This window comes from Falco peregrinus, chromosome 2 (genome assembly GCF_023634155.1).
Source record: "Falco peregrinus isolate bFalPer1 chromosome 2, bFalPer1.pri, whole genome shotgun sequence".
Lineage (NCBI taxonomy): Eukaryota > Metazoa > Chordata > Aves > Falconiformes > Falconidae > Falco > Falco peregrinus.
In genome coordinates, this window is record NC_073722.1 from 8,482,901 (window position 1) to 8,500,114 (window position 17,214).

The 17,214-nt window shown below is 39.8% G+C and overlaps 1 long non-coding RNA gene across 1 annotated transcript in view; it reads left to right on the forward strand.

The window, feature by feature from the left end:
• LOC114012820 (uncharacterized) overlaps window positions 1-17,214 on the forward strand; it is a 59,216-nt gene that overhangs the window by 12,362 nt on the left and 29,640 nt on the right. The window contains exons 3-7 of the long non-coding RNA XR_008746124.1: window positions 4,117-4,189; window positions 4,611-4,772; window positions 12,011-12,090; window positions 12,577-12,672; window positions 13,972-15,982. This is a non-coding gene — a long non-coding RNA (uncharacterized LOC114012820). The remainder of the gene's footprint in view (window positions 1-4,116; window positions 4,190-4,610; window positions 4,773-12,010; window positions 12,091-12,576; window positions 12,673-13,971; window positions 15,983-17,214) is intronic.

Here is a 17,214-nt window from a genome sequence, read left to right on the forward strand (position 1 = left end):
ACCTTTTCTTTTTTTTTTTTTCATTAGTTAAATGTTAATCATCAAAAATAACAAATTCACACATGAACATTGGATGAGTCCTTTGCATAATCTGTTTGAAGAAAGATCAAAGTAAGAACATCCTCATCCTATCACTCTGAGTTTCATTGGGTGATAGCAATTGAAATCAATGTTCAAAATGCAATGAAAGGGTAAGAATAGTCATCTCTGCAGCTGCCATTTAAATTAACTGTCTCAATCTGGGAAACATTTACTCCTTCTTACATGGCAAAATAGCAGCTTTTGTTTGACTAATGCAGGATGGACAGACTGTAGGAATATGAATTCTGTGGGCAAGGGGTTTGCAAGGAAATGCCCACAGCTTTTTATGTCTGTGTGGCTGCCACAAGTTTTCCTTCATTTTATCTTCTGTGCACTGAACAATCAATGTGGGAGAGGAGAGCCATGCTCACAGTTTGAAGCAGTAACTGCTTCATCTTTAAGACATGTAGACAACTGGCTTTTTCGTAGCTCCCCAGAAGAATGGGAAGCCAGTTTTTCTCTACCTAGTGGCATTACCTTGTTCTCCTTTGTTCTTATAGTTCTCTTTTTCTTAGGGAAAGACTAGTCTTCTGGCATGTTTTAGACTCTGAACGGTTGGGTTTTCCAGGGTCAGAAAGAAATGGGCTTCTCACTGGACAAAGACACATTCTTCTTTTCAACTCCTGCGCAGTGGCTGAGGTGCATAGTCAGTTTGAGAGGCAAGGTCGGGACTGTGCATGGCTTTAAATTTCTTTCACTCTAAGTGAATGCCACTGGCTTGCTTTCTCTCTTCTCATCCAGACACCCCTGGGCTATTAACACCACTGAATCCTTGCTCTGGGACTCTGCAGAGAAAGCTCAGTGTCAGCACCCTACAGTTGTGTGCAAGTCCTGTAGTCTTACTGGACTGGACTCTTTAAATAGCACTTTGTGATCATTACAGAGGAGGACCACACTGTTTCACATCTCTCTACTTTTCCTTTGGGGTTTGTTTAATAAAGTTCCCACCTGTCGGATTAAATCTATTCCACTTGTCAGTGTCTTACTTACCTAGAGAAAAAATTACCATTTTTTGAGACAAGTGTAATGAAACAGCTGTTCAGCGCCCAGCAACAGCCAAGCCAGTAGAGTTCAGTTTGCATGAAGAACTGGAGGAAGCACAGTTGGTCAATAGTGGAATAGAACAATTTTATAAAATCAGCAGTGTTTTCACCTTGAACTCCCTGTCCTATTTGGATTGCCCAGATGGATTGCAAAAGAGTGGCAAAAATTAATTTGCAGCATTCTGTATTGCTGCAGAGAGACAGACAAAAATATTTAGTTATGTTTAGAGGACTGGATTTGCTGGTGTAAAGGAAAGCATGGGAAGAGTAACTCATGTGTTTTTGATGCAAGAACGCATTCAGATTAAAAGCAGCATTTTAAACCTGTAAGAAGAGCAACAACTTACACAACATAGTTAATGTGTGAAACTCATTACCAGAAAATATTAACAGTATTCTTGGGAAAGTTTGGTCATTTATAGCAATAACAAGGTAACTGACAGTAACTGATACTATTAGAACTGTGATTTCAGATTGATCATATAGGGCATACGATCTTAGCTGTGAGGGTTAGACACATAATTTTCCTATGGAATGAATTATCTCTTGATTAGGTATTCTCAATTTTTCAATAATTTCTCTGTTACAGGAATGTTTGCTGCTTGAAACAGATGGTATGGACAATGGTAGAGAGGAGGTTAAAAGTAGCAGTAGTGTAATATGGAACATAGAGTTGCTTTCTTATACATAGCCTGTCTAATGAACTCCTTACAAAGGAAGACATGGGATACTTTAAAGTAGTTCCTTCCTTTTTTCTAAACAAAAAATAAGACATTTAAAATAAATGTTTATACCTAATGGTCATCTTTTGTAAAGTTCTTGCTGCTATTATTGTTGAAAACAAGACTATATTTTTTTCCATATTTTATAATTTTTTCTAACTGTGAAGTATTATGATATCAAACGTAAATATTTTGTCTTCATTCAGATGATATGCTCATTGGCCACTACCAAAATTATTAACCCTCGGACATTCTAATATACCTTCCAGCACTTTAGCTGCAAACCAGTGTGAAAATGAAAATATGATGAAATTAGATAATGATGTGTAACATTTTTCCCTAATACCTTCTAAAACCAAATTTTTCTTCCTTCTTCTGCTTTTAAAAAAATATTTCTACTCGGATTTTTAATGTTTCCCCTTGATCCTTAGCTATCCATGATTCTTTGATGAAGTCTAATTTTACCAGCATTTTGTGCAGTAACTTTTTCTGAGTTGTATTAACCGGGAGTGTACTTTGATCTTTTCTTTACATGTCCATACTTCTTGACATCAAACAGCAAAAATCCTGGAAGCCCTAGCCGTAAAAGAAAAAAAAATCCCCACATTTTAAGCAACCATTGAAATTCATGGGGCAAGTTCAGTTTTTACTTGTGACATTATGAGAAATCAAAAGTTTCAGAGCCTAAAGACAGCTGAGATAGGAGCTAGGATGTAATATCAACAATACCCATTGTGGTTATTAGGAGACAGGGAAAAGGATCGGAAGCTATATAAACAAGAAGCCCCCAAACAATGGCAAAACACAACTGCCAGAGAGAGGGAGCTGTGGCAAATTTGTAAGTATAACCACCCATTCTGATCCTAACCCTACAAATGCTTCTTGCTCAACAAGCATATTAAAAAGGGATTTGTGTAGGGATCTAGCCTCATAAATATGATCTCAAGTTTTGTGTTCAGGCTGTCCCTTTTCAGTCTGTTTTACCTATTTTCAAACTATTACTTTTTCAAAACTGCCATTGCCATATACTGTATCACTTATACCAAGCAGAAACTTGAGGAAGGCAGCTGTGAGAAAAAATGGTTTTAACTTTCTGGAAGTGTTATTAATTCAATATATAAAGTGAGAAAATGACCATTATAGAGTTTTTCTCAAAAACTGAAGTCCTTTCTAATTGCTTTAGAAGCATTATATTAAAAACCGATATACTTTCAGACCATCAAATTTTCTGATATTATAATTTTTAGAAGTTACTTTACTCACACAATGGAAGGACTAGGGATACTGGGTCAGATTCTCAGCTGGTTTAAATTGCTGTAACTTCAGTAAAAGCAGCAAAGCTATGCCAGTTAAAGAGAAGGTCTGGATGTGGTTAGTGTTCTTACAGTTACAATAAGGCATGTGCTTTTGTTGTTATTTATGTTGCAATTGTTCCTAGGAGCCACTTATTACCAGGCCCCACTGGGCTGGAGCACCGTGTACAAAGAACAGAAAACTCTTTCAATGCAATGAGAAGTGGCACTGTCTTTTGTATGTAGGTAACTAGATTGCATGAGCACTGTGCTAGGTTTTCTGCAAATGGTTGTTTCCTTCTTTAAAATAATTAATCTCAGTCGTGTCTCTGCCTCACTTCAGGTGTGCTCTGTGCAGAAGTTCTCACACTCTGCAGAAGTTCTGTAGGAAACAGCTTCAAAAGCAGTTTAGAGGGAAAAGAAAGCTCTTCAATCCCTCCATTTGTTTAGAAAGAGCTCAGTTTTACATTTAAGAAATTCTCTCTCGCTTTGAGATTTTATATGTAGAAATGGGCTGATTCCTTTAGTAAGGCCATGCAGTATATGGCTATATACAATATTCTTTAGAATAGCTGTGGACTATGAATTCTTAAGCTAACTCATGCAAGTTTGTCCCCATCATAGAATGGTTTGCGTTGGAAGGGACCTTTAAAAGTCATGTAGTCCAGTTGCCACCCCGTAATGAGCAGGAACATCTTCAACTACATCAGGTTGGTCAGAGCCCCGTCCAACCTGGCCTTCAATATTTCCATGTATGAGACATCTACCACCACTCTGGGCAACCTGTTCCAATGTCTCACTACCCTCATCATAAAAAAATCTAAAAATTTCTTCCTTCTACCTAGTATCAGATGATGCTTTTGAAAACAACTGGGTTTTGTTCATAGCTTTTCGGGCTTGTGCTTCTGTAAATACCTTATTTTGTTCTCTCCATTGCTGAAAGTGAGGGAAAATTTCCTTTCCATTTTCATTTTCCAGAAAATATATGCTGCTCTGCCTTACGAACACCCAAAACATTCCAGACCTTGGGTTTTTTCCAGTATGTTAAAGGGTAAGTCTGTAAGTACTAAGTGAAATTTCTGGAGCTCTGGACTCTGTCTTTTATAAAAAACACAGCTCCCTGCAGGATGATCAAATTATATATCTGATTTGCTTGTCTGAATTATGAAGTAAGAAAAATTGCCCCAAGAGGTGATGAAAAACTGCGTGGCTGGTAATACTGGTCCCGTGTCAAACAACACTTGGATGTTCCCACAGTCTGTAGCAATACTTCAAAATCTTTCAGGCACCACATCCTCAGTGTCCCTTCAGTTTTCTGTATGAATTATGGATTTTTGTGTTGTGGAAAACACTCCTGCTTTAAAGTCTTGCAGATTTTATTTTTTCATGATTGTTTTTAAAATTGTCATACCTTGTTAGCTGCAATATTAACATTAAACCTTTTTTTTTTTTTAACTATATGCAAATTGCAGCAGAGAGAAGAACCTTGTGCTAATGGAGCAGACCTATCACCTCCTAAGACATGAGAAGTAAATGAAAATGTAGCTAATCACATCGTTATCCCTTGTGTAAGCAGGTCAATGCAAAAAGAGAACAAGGATGCTAGAATATGCTACAGTGGAATGTATGACAAGGTATGTAAAGGGATATTTTTACAGCATCTTTCAAACTGAAAGATGTCTCTCAAGTTTAGGCTCCTGTGGAACCTAGTAAGGAACCTGTACATTCAATGTCTCATTAAAGTAATAATTTTATATTTGTAGTATTTGGGTACTTTCTTGAAGCAGGGCATAAAGACCTTGCCTTCACTAAATTTCCCCAAGATTTTTCTTTTAAAATAAAAAAGAAAAATTACATTAATGAAATATTCAACCCAGAATCTCCCTGCTGCAGTTTTAGATTGTAATAAATGTACTCGGTTTTAATAAAGATAGTAAAGCTTTTGTAGTTCCGTAGGATTTCAATTATAAATTAACATTAAATAGAATGTTAAACTTTGAGTAGGTCATATCCTTTGAACTTAATGGCCCGGGTCCTTGGCTGCTAGTAAGGAACACACAAGGTACCTAAGGTGAAGGGTATTTGAGGATGTCTTTCAGGATTTCTTACCAAACTTCTCCGTACAGGACAAGGAACCTAGAAAACTACTCTAAAATATGGCCATGGCCAATTGCAGTTACAGTCATTGCAGCTGAAATATGGGTGGTAGACTTCATGACTTCTTGCTGCCTCTATTTTAGGATGATCAGATCTCTTTGTTTATAATGTGGGAGTAACTTCACAGATTACTTCTAGGAGATATCCATGATCTCAAGAAATTAGCAAGCAAAATTAATCAACAGCCATGCTGTTTTGAGTACTTCATGTTACAGAGTAATTTTATTTTTTTTAATGCTGCCTCTAATATTTCCTTGCATGAGTTTTCATAGGTGAAGTCAGCCTCAGATCATCTTTATGGCAGCATAGGGCTGTGAATGATTGGGTCACGCATCTTTTTAGAGGTGAAACACGTAATGAAATAATGCTCATCACCAGAATTATATAAAAGGAAATCAATGTTTAGCTTCTCCACTTATTTTCATTTATTTCCTCACATGTCTTATGTTTAATATGCCTTTGTTAGGTTTTGGTATTAGCTTTAAAAAATGTTTATTAGAACACTAACGCTGTCTTATGTATATCACAAAATATATTCTTTACATGACTCCCACCCCCTTTTTTTTCCCCTCTTTTCCTCCTCCTGAGTAATTGTGTCATTGATTTGTTCAAAAGTAGGCTCATAGGTAACTAGCAAAATGTGTACACACGGTATTTCACAGGTGAATGTACTAGAGCGAGAATAATTTTCATTCCTCACGTGTTGTAGTCTTAGTGCACTCTGCTGTCAGCTTGAAGTTATTAGCATTTTTACAATACACCTTATCTAGACAAAAAAAAAACCCGAAGAAACACAACCACCTACTGATGCTGGAAGTGTATTTAGTTGCTAAATGACAACTTGTTTCTCATCTTTTTGTTTCAAAATCCAGGATAGCGAATGGCTCTGTTAATCCCTCAAACTGGACTATTTCTTTTAACGTTTTGCTCAGGTAGCTCTGTTGGGGGTAAAGTGGATGGGGCCAGAGAGCTGGAAATTTGTAGGTTTTATTGTTGCATTTTCTCCAATGAAGTAGGAGGTTCTGATCCTAGCTCTTGCATGAACCAAACACCTGACGTTAAGGTGTTTGAAACCTGTTTGGATTTTGCAAATCCATCATGGAAAGTGTCCCTAACTTGTCGCCCCTCAGGATTTGATGATGCTTTTTACTAACACCCACAAGCATGATTTAGGTGGACTAAGCTCAGGCTTTTCTCTGGGAGGAGCGTGAGTGTGTGCCCCTTGCGAAGGAAGCTCTGTAGCACTAAAGTAACTCAGAAGTTAGGGTAGCAACAGAGCTTATCGCTCTTGTTATTATTGTTATTATTCACTTCTGGGGAAATTTTGAGTAGTACTGCTAGGATGCCACATCACTCTCACCTCTGCTTAACCCAGGCAGACTCTCACCCCTTTCCACACAGAGGTTCTTGACCCCACAGAAGATATCCCTGTAGATCCACACTTACAGAAGGGTGCATTAGAAATGGCTGCTTCACGCTTCCATGTTAGGCAGGGTCCTTGTGTAAGAAGTTTCTCTGTTCAGCAGGGATGCATTGTTCATAGTTTACTTCAGCTTGAAACTTAAGTGAAGGATTTGCCTTCCCAAAGATGTTTAACACTCTTCTGGCATGCCAATGTGAAACTATTAATCAGTTATTTTCTGTTTACTCGTTTTGTTCCTTTACTGTAAGGAACACGGTGATAAAGGATTTGCCAAAAGTATAACATTGTCTGTTGTCAATATCTATTCTTGAAAATATCTGAAAATGCATACTTTCCTGCGGCTTTTAAGACAGAAAGTCTTCCATTTACACTGTACAACTGACTGGAAGGGAAAATGGGTTGCAGAATTTATCCTGAGGATAATCAGAAAAACGGGGCACTCTGCTACATTTAAAAACAGGATTCTCTAAGGAAGCAACTCTGTGGAGCAGGTAAAATGTTAATTTATGTTTTTCTTGTAAAAAAACATATTTTATGTAGGTATTTTTCCATCCAGAAATATCCATGTGCCTTTCTGTTCTACTTGAAGGATGGGTTCACTGCAGTGTGGTAGGCTATATCTCCGAATACTCAGTGTTTGCAATGCTGAGAACAGGAATTTTCACTGGAAATTTTACCGGTGCTTCATTGAGGTCTTTACCCTTCTGTTCTGCATAAGCCATTTGATGTTCCTAGCATTGATGCCATATCAATCTGCACAAAAAGTGCAGCATTTGGGAGAGTCCTGCAAGGCTTCCATTGAAGCTGGAACTGTTTTTCCTACCAATATCATAGAGCCAAATCCTAATTAATGAAGCAGTATTGCAAAGCAATGAACTATCCATTGCTGTTTTGTTTCAGAAAGTAACATATATGGTTTTATACTTCAGTCTATTATGTACAGAATGTGATTTTTTAGTTTATTGCTAATGGCTTTTAGTTGCATATTTTTCTCAGCAATGGCTGAAGCTCTATCTTTTCAGAGATCTGCTGTATATGTAGTGCAAGGTGTATACACATGATCATCTTCACAGCCATAAAAAAATAGAAACATGAACATAGAAATACAGAAAAATTGAAAAGACCCTTGAGATCATTAGGTCCAACTGTTAACCCAGGACTTCCGAGTCCACCACTAAACCATGTCCCTAAGCACCACATTTATGTGGTTTTCAAATATCTCCAGGGACCGTGATTCCACCACCTCCCTGGGCAGCCTGTTCCAATGCTTGACCACTCTTTCAGGTCATAATTTTTTCCTAACATCCAATCTAAACCTCCCCTGGTGTACCTTCAGGCTGTTTCCTCTTGTCCTGTCACTAGTTATCTGGGAAAAGAGACCTACCTCCACCTGCCTACAACCTCCTTCCAGGTACTTGTAGAGAGCAATAAGGTCCCCCTTGAGTGTCTTCCTCTCCAGACTAAACAACCCCAGTTCCCTCAGCTGCTTCTCATAAGACTTGTGCTCCAGACCCTTCACCAGCTTCATTCCCTTTCTCTGGACATGATCCAGAACCTTTTGAAGTGAGGTGCCCAAAAACCACTCTTCAGGCTCGGCCACCCAGCCAGGTTTTAACCCAGCGTAGAGTGCACCCGTCCAAGCCATGAGCAGCCAGTTTCTCCAGGAGAATGCTGTGGGAGATGGTGTCAAAGGCTTTACTAAGGCCCAGGTAGACACCATCCACAGACTTTCCCTCCTCCACTAGACAGGTTGTCTTGTTGTAGGAGACCAGGTTAGTGAAGCAGGACCTGCCTCTCATAACCCCGTGCTGGCTGGGCCTGATCCCCGGTTGCCCTGCACGTGCCGCGTGATGGTGCTCAGGATGATCTGCTCCGTAACCTTCCCCGGCACCGAGGTCAGGCTGACAGGCCTGCAGTTCCCCGGATCCTCCTTCCCGCCCTCCCTGTAGATGGGCATCGCACCGGCTGACCTCCAGCCTGCTGGGGCCTCCCTGGTTTGGCGGGACTGTTGGTAAGTGATGGAGAGCGGCTCAGCGAGCTCCTGCGCCAGCTCCCTCAGTGCCCTCGGGTGGATCCCAGCCGGCCCCACAGACTTGTGCGTGTCTAAGCGGAGCAGCAGGTCACTGGCCGTGTCCTCCTGGGCTGTGGGGACTTTGTTCTGCTCCTCGTCCCTCTCTTCCAGCTCGGGGGGCTGAGTGCCCTGAGGGAGCTGGTCTTGCTGTTGAAGCTGGAGGCAAAGGAGGCATCGAGTACCTCAGCCTTTCCCTCACCCTTTGTGTCAGTGTTCCCTGCCGCACCCAGTAAAGGGCGCAGATTCTCCCTGGCCCTCCTCTTGTTTCTCACGTACTTGTAAAACCAGGTTTCGTTATCTTTTACAGCAGTGCCCAGCCTGAGCTCCAGCTGGGCTTTCGCCTCTCTAACCCCTGCACAGCCCCGCGACACCCTCACAGCCCTCCAGAGCTGCCTGCCCTTCCTCCAGAGGCGGTGACCTCTCCTTCCCTGCCCCAGCCCCAGCCCGGCTCTCTGCTCAGCCAGGCCGGTCTCCCCCGCCGGCTGGTCTGTGGGCACACGGGGACGGGCTGCTCCCGCACCTTCCACGTTTCCTTCCTGAAGAAGGTGCAGCCTGCCGGGAGCCCTCGGCCCCTCGGGACTGGCTCCCAAGGGACGCCGCCGGCCGGTCTCCTAAACAGGCCAACCTCAGCCCCTCCGGCAGCCCAAGGCAGCGGTTCTGCTGACCCCCCTCCTCACTTCTCTGAGAACAGAAAGTTCTAGCGTCTCATGGTGGCTGTGCCCAAGTTGTCCTGTGCCCACCACATCGCCCCCCAGCCCTTCCCTGTCTGTAACCATTCGGCCCAGTGGGGCATCTCCCCGTGCTGGCTCCCTGACCAACTGTGCCAGTATCTTCCACACACTCCAGGAACCTCCTGGGCCGTTTCCTCTCCGCTGTGCTGTATTTCCAGCGGACACCTGGTAAATTGAAGTCCCCCATTTCCCAGCTGTAGGAAGTCTTTAACCTTCTCACACACATGCTTTGTGTAAGGTATAAATTCTCCAATGTGGAGACTGTGTGTGCAAGCACCTCAGCACACACTTTGTAGCCTTTGTGTGTTATCGCTGCCTGGGTCAGCAAGAGAGAGCAGCAACTTCTTTTCAGGTTTTAAGTACATAAGTCTTTCTGTGAGGTCCACATTTCAGCACACAAATCTTTGTACAGTGAAGTCTTAATGTCCTGAATTAGGTGTAAAGACATCAGGGAGTCGCTCTGTATGCACTTAGGCAGCGAAGCCTGACCAGTTCCTGAAGACTTATGGGCTAAAGTGAAATCTCTGGGGAGATGTTAGATCTGTGAACAACCAAGTCTTTCTATGAATCAGACCACAGCTTATTGAGGCATGATTACCTTGATGCACAGAAATTGTACAGCAATAGATGAAAGTTTGATGTGGAGTCCCCAAAAGAAGGATATTGTCATGTGTGTAGGTTTAAATGCCCAGCTGAATCCCGAAGTCAGCAGCAAATTTTAAGGAGACAGATTTCACACTCTCTCTTCTCAGTCGCAATCAAACATCACTCTCGGCATCATATCTGCTGACTATTGATTTTCTTTTTTCATCTGCTTAGCTGATGAAATTAGGCCTGTGTCACATAAACAGGACAAATGACAAACTTAAGCCTGGTGGAACCTGGCGGTATGTTTTCCATGGACAAATGAAGAGACAGGTTTTGATAAGGCTGGAATGGCACTGAAACAAAAGCAGTGTTTTATTTACTAAAAGAGCAAGTAGTGCTACAGGCATCATTGAATGCTTTTTAAGGAAAGCGAATATGGAGGTTATATGAATTTTAATGTCCTGCACAGACTGAAGGTCATAAACTGCTAAATGTTTTCTAAGTTGGTAATCTAGTTGTTTTGTGCAGATTATAACAAACATCTGAATATCCTTATAGGCAGGTACATTATAGGTGCTGTCATCTCCTAAATATTTTCTTTTTATTTTTTGTTTTATTTTGATTGGGGGGTGGGGGGTTGGAGAATTGTTTCTGTTCAGTAACATTGTCTTCCACAGCTAATATCTGGATATTAAATGGCTTTTCACTCATTCTAATATTCTTGGTATACTAAACAGTTACTGAAGCTTTCTAGAACCACTACATGCATCATAGGGATATTTAGCATCATAAAGTAAATGGCTCTGAAAATGAATGGTGATAAAATTTTCGACTTTCCCAATTCAGTTTTAAAGTACTCCCAGAATTTCTTTAAAGGCTTGTTCACCCAGCTCAAGAAAAAGTTTGCCACTGAGACCAGTGAGTTCAAATACATACACTATTAGTTATTGATGAACCTCAAGCCTCAAATATATTTTTCTCTAGCTTTCTCTCCCACCCCTTCCAATTTGCATGTGTTTTTAAACCAAAGAATCTCAGGAACAGGGAAAAGCAAATAAATGTATATATTTCTATTATTACATTGTATATCCTGCTTTCTAACTAAAAAAAAAATAAATAAATGGCATTTTGTTCATGCCCTACTTTTAATTTTCTATTGGTAATTAAAATAGGTGGTTATAAATATTGTGTCCTTTGAATCATTAGTAAGTTTTGTTTTAGTGCTCGTCAGACAATCTTGTTAAAAGACTAAAGTCATATTGTCCTTTTCGTGCTAGGCTTGTTTTCCATAAATTGCCAGAAAACAATTTATTCAGTTTGTCTTTCTTCCAGTAATTGATTATGCGGATATTATTTATCGTACTGCTGCAAGCACATCTTTGCATAAATTGGATGTGCTTTATCATTCTGTGTTACATTGTATTTACAAATGCTCTATTTTCTGCTCATCATTGACGACTTTATTCCATGGTAAACTTGTCTTCATTAGAAGGGCTTAAGCATTACTGTTCATTTATCAGCAAGGGAATTTGGAGAAAAGCCCCACCATGTTTTCTATCTTTAGCAAATTCTTTTCCCCAACAAATACGCTTTCAAATCCTGTAGTGTTTTTTTCCCCATATGAAAATCCAATAAATAAGAAGAATGATTTTTCTTAGCACCTTTACCCTGTAGGTATTTCTTTTAGCTGCTATTAAAGTTTGCAAGTGATTTCAGTTTTACTGTTTGAATAAAAGAGCCAATACACTAAGGAGATGCAGCATGCCTGGCATTTTCTGGAGTCTTAATGACTGTGTTCGTCAGGTCATCTCTGTTAAGAGAATTAAGTTCCCAGACTAGCAATTTACTTGGTTAAAGGAAGGGTTGGCTGGGTATCTACACTGTTTATTGTCTTCTTCCTAGTCATGAATACTGCCCACGCATGATGTTTCAGAATTTGACTGCGTCCAGGGAATGCATTCACAAGTATGATTCATTTTCAGGTATGGAAAAACCTTTTCTCTTTATAGCCTTTTTCTTCCTAGCTAAGAAAGTATTTTGTCATTGCTTTAGTGAGATATAATTACAGTAATTCATCTGCAGTGAAAAAATTTCAGGTTTGAAAATCTCATCTGTGATTGCACAGGCATAAATGTTATGTTAAACCATAAAAGCTGATATTAGTGTAAATAAGGGCTCAACTTCCTGTGGAGTGAGAGGCATTGGCTACCTCCACTGGAATTAGCAGGCTGTGAAAGTGCTTATAAATGCACAGACTCAAGCCCCACAATGTGTATGTCAAATCATAGCCCTCTCTTGCTTCTCTCTGCATGATAATGGAGGACCCAGCTGCAACTCTTTTTACTTCAGAAAGTGTTTCCAGTGCCAGCACAATCCCTGTTCTTTACTGGGTACCAAGAAGTCTGAGGAAAAGTAACAGGAGAATCAATGTGCCATCTGTTATGTTGAAACATTGCTGCTATTTTCAGCTGTGTGGCATCTCCAGTATGGAAGCAGTGAGAAGGAAATGGGTCTCCCCCCCCCCCCGATCATTCCAGCATGATGTGCACACGTGCATGTATGAAGTAAGGATGTCTTCCTTTTAGAATTATATTATCAGACGAGAATAGAGTACCCACCCAGCGCACTGTCCCTGAGCTTCTTCAGCAGAAATACCTTGTGACAAAAGGGTGGAAAGCACGAGACTATTCCTTATGCCATCGTTGAATACAAGCTCATCATTGCTGGCACCTTCAGAGATGCCTGCATTACTAGACAGGAGGAAAAGAGAGGAAGGCACTGTGTAGTCCACAGAGTAAGTACTCACACAACCTATAGGACACCTGGATTGTGTACTTCATACTGTATTAGGAAGAAGAGGAATCAAAGAAAGGTGTGCTGCTTTATTATTATATTCCACTCTTTTTCTTTTTCTTTTTTTTTTGTTTTGTTTTGTTATATTGGAGTAGATCTCTCAGGGTATCTTTTCCTTTTCTTTTTGTTATTTTTGCCCGAATTTTTCGAGAATTAGAACTAGTGTCTGATAAATATCTAAAGGAAACAGCATAACGTTGTAGCAAGCAGTTATGTGACTTATCTATCTTTGAATAATGAGGCTTGAGCCATAGTGTCTTCTCTGATATTTTCTACATTCCAGTGAGTCACCACTTGGTTTGCTGGTTTGTGAAGTTGCCTTTGGGTATACTAATTCAACATTGCATATGGAACTATTTAAAAATTCTTCTTTACAGGCCTCTATAATCACCTTGACAGTCTTGCTCATGTGCATGTACAATTGGTTGTTAAATATTTGTTTTTATTTGCAGCAGATTTTTCAGAATCCACAATCTTTTTGAAATACTCTTTTTAAGGAGAAAAAAACTCCAGAAACTAAACAACCAAATGTTTGTAGATCACCTTTAAAACAACAGGCAGAGCTGTGGACTGTATATGTCATGTATATAGATTTATATATAGGAATAAACATTTATAATATATAGGACATTTGCATATATAAAGTATATGTATTTTGGTTTCCTTGATGTCACATAGGATGCCTCCACATATGCTTCTTTTTATATGAGTTATATTTCTTTTGGTGGGTGCTTGGTTGTTCCTGTTGCAGGGCTCCAATACATTTTTTCTGGAACATTTCCCCTTCCACCCCTTGCTGTTTCAATTAGTTTCCCGTTCCATAGAAAAATGAACCTTATCTGATATGAATATGGAACCTGTGTAGTTAAATTTTGGTTTCTACAAGCAATGATTGCTTGCTTGAATGTTCACACAAGGAGAATCTAAAAGAGACCCAAGTGTAGCTGGAATGAATTAAGATTTAAATTTCAGCAGGTATTCATTGAAAGCTTTTTTTTTTTACTTTAAAGGCATTCAGTTCTTCTGATGGTAAAGGATTCACCTAGCTCGAAGACTGTCTGGACTTTATTGCTAATTGTAAGTCACTGTGCAGGCTCACCAGCCGTACAAGGAAAAATAAAGTCCCTAACCATACATCTTCTCTTTGCATCCCCTTCCTTGGGGCTTGCTTTATTTCCAAAACCACAAACTCTAAACCAGAACAAATCAACTCAAACTGCTCGGTAATAATCACCCGAGGCCCTTCCAGCCTCAGCCAGCTGGGAGAAGATAGCACGCAACCTCATCTTATGAGATTTTCTTTTGTACCAACCTTCTCAGTCCTTTCACACCACCACCAAAAACACTGCTACCTGTCCAGTAACCCCTTATATGCCACATTTGCTTTAGCCCACAATACACTGTTCTTTTGCAACAGCTGCGTATGCCGAGTACCGTGTTTTCACACATGTAACTCAGATTCCAGAAAAAAAAATAATGAGATCCCTTAAAAATGAATCAATATTTCAAAATAGGGCCTTTCATAACGTGAAACCTGAAATTGCAAGGACTCATGTTGAAGGGAATGCAGGGAATTTCTGGGAAATAGTGAGACCTGGAGTAAGTTGGAGTAACTTTTGCCTTGATTAATTAGCACATTACAACTTGCAGTGATTTTTAATTGCAGGAGTTTTAGGTTTTAAAGATAACCAGTATACCATTATAATACTATATGTGTTCATCTTACCACACTGGAGGAGGAAAACAAACTTAAGATTGCACACTCTTGATACTATCAAACAGGAGAAAATAATACATATGTTTATTTATAGATGTGAAGCTTTTGGGATATGCAGAATATTGAAGTATGAGCACTTACATTTGTGTGGACATGTGAACCATTGATGGTGTATCTTTTGCAAACTGACAAGGAAAAACTTTTTTCCTGAAGCTTTGCTTTCTTTGTAGGAAGGGCTAACCTGCTGCAGTATTTTTAAAACACGTGATGGATCATTTGAGTTGTTCTAGAGAAGAGCTACGCTGTCTGTCAGTTAGATGGTAATACAGAGCCTGCACAAATGAAATTCACTTGGAGTTTTATTTGCCTCTGTAGCAACTGAACAAATATCTCAGAGACTGAACTTGTGCTACATAACTGGTAGTCTGATTTCTTCCAACAAACCAGTTTCATTGAGCCAGAAGGTCAGTGCGGAACAAGTTTATGACGGTGCACTATGAGCATGTTGTAAATAAAAGCTGATAGATTTCAAGATAGGTAAACTGCAGTGGAGGATTGCGTGATGCTCTATTGCCGGTACAGCATGTAAAACCTGACACTGTTCTACTTAGCAGCAGCAGTTTGTTACCGGAAGAGGTAAAACCCACAGACTAAAAAACAAACCAAAACCACCCACAACCTCTGAAAATTAAAATCTAAGAAAAGATTGTCAAATCAAATATTTAAAGCTAAAAAAACAAACAAAAAAAACCCAAATAAAAAAACCCCAACAAATAAAATTAAGCTGGACTTGAAAATTTATTAAGTCTTGCTAACTAGACAAAAAGAGAACTACCATATGGCCCTTACTGCCATAAACCATTAATTTGGGGCCCAGCTCTTTTGAAAACTCTCACTGGCTAAATCAGGTCTTTCATTTCAGCCTGAAATCTAGAAGGTGGTTAGTACCCTTGCTTTCTGCCTCCCTCTCCTTTTCTTTCTTTTAATCTATATGGCTGATTTTTAAGTCCTGTTGAGGAATGCTTTCTGCAGTATTTAACAGCAGAGGAAATGGAGACGAAGCAGCTCACCTGTGCCTCCCAAAGTGAAGCTGGAAGGAGAGAGCTCTGCAGCTGATACCGTGTAATGCAGCCTTTGAGCTTCTGCACTGTCAGTAAGATGGGACCTGACGACCGGGGAGGGGGGGGGCGGGGGGAAACCCATGGTTTTCTGGCTCTGCCCCTTTCTCCACCTCTCTGCTCCAGGGAAAGAAAAGGACTGTCTGCCATGGGATGTGTTTGGAGGAGGAGCAAGAAGATCAATTGGTATGTAACTACATTACAGTGTTAATCCTATTTGCAACATTTTCTATAACTAGGTTTCCTAGGCATCGGGCTAGTTTTATAGGCATAATATCTTTTCATGGTATTACATATAATATAGTATATGAAATATAGCATATGCCTGAGATGGTGGCTTAGCAGGATCTGAGTCACCAGTATGTTCCCTGTCACTAAATTTAACCTCTGTTGGAAATGTTGTCAAAGTAAAGCACTTGGAATTAAGTGTTTTGAAAATGAGAGTGTGATCACTAAAAGTAGCTGGCCTATTGATTTAAACAGGAGCACAGTTAGGTACTGATGGTGGATTAAGGGCGTATTTTCATAAAGCAAGAAGAAAAATAGATAAAGAAAATAAGAAAATGTAGTAAAATAAACTGTAAAATGGATTTTTTCCTATTGTACAATTTTACTAATAGCACGGACTCCATCAGCAAATCTTTACATGCTACTCTCGGCAAACTTGGTGCGTGTTGTGGTTTCACACTCAAAGCCATATGGGTTTCAAAACTAAGCAGGAGGTTGTATATGAGAGCATGGTCCTGCATTGCCCCTTTGCAGGGTCTGTGGAAGGTTTTGGAATTCAGCAGAGTCAGGCACCAGGCAAAGGGGTAGAAGTTTTTGCAAACTTCTGAACAACAAGGAGTACTCACATGGGTTTGTGTGGCAGAGACTGAATCTCTGGTGAACAGCTTGCTGCAGTTACAATTTTAATGAAAACTGAAAGCTTAAGTGCTACCATTTTCCATATAGCTTTTCCCCTAAAATGATTTATTGACCACTTATACATGATACATTCTCCTGTCGTGAATAACACACTATATATTTATTTTCATGAATAATGGCTACCATTTTAATTGATAGTTTCAGAGGAGTAGATTTATTTCTACAATGAATAAACCTGCTCTCAATATACAGCCTGTATAAATTATTTTAGTATGTATTCCAGTTGTCCTTTTGCAACCCAGTATGCTTCTAATCCGAACAAAAATCAATCAAATAAGATCTAATACATCACTAACCAGCAGCTTCTACAAAGCACATTAAGAGATTTTTCTATAATGTTTTTAAAATTTGTCTTAAATGGTGTTGCCAGGAGCTTTCACTGAACCAAGGAGCTTTTGACTTGGCTGATATATCTGTCTGTAAGATGTCTGTTTCATTCCCTGTTAGCTTATTTGTCTTTTACTGACATCCTACCTGTATACATATGACAT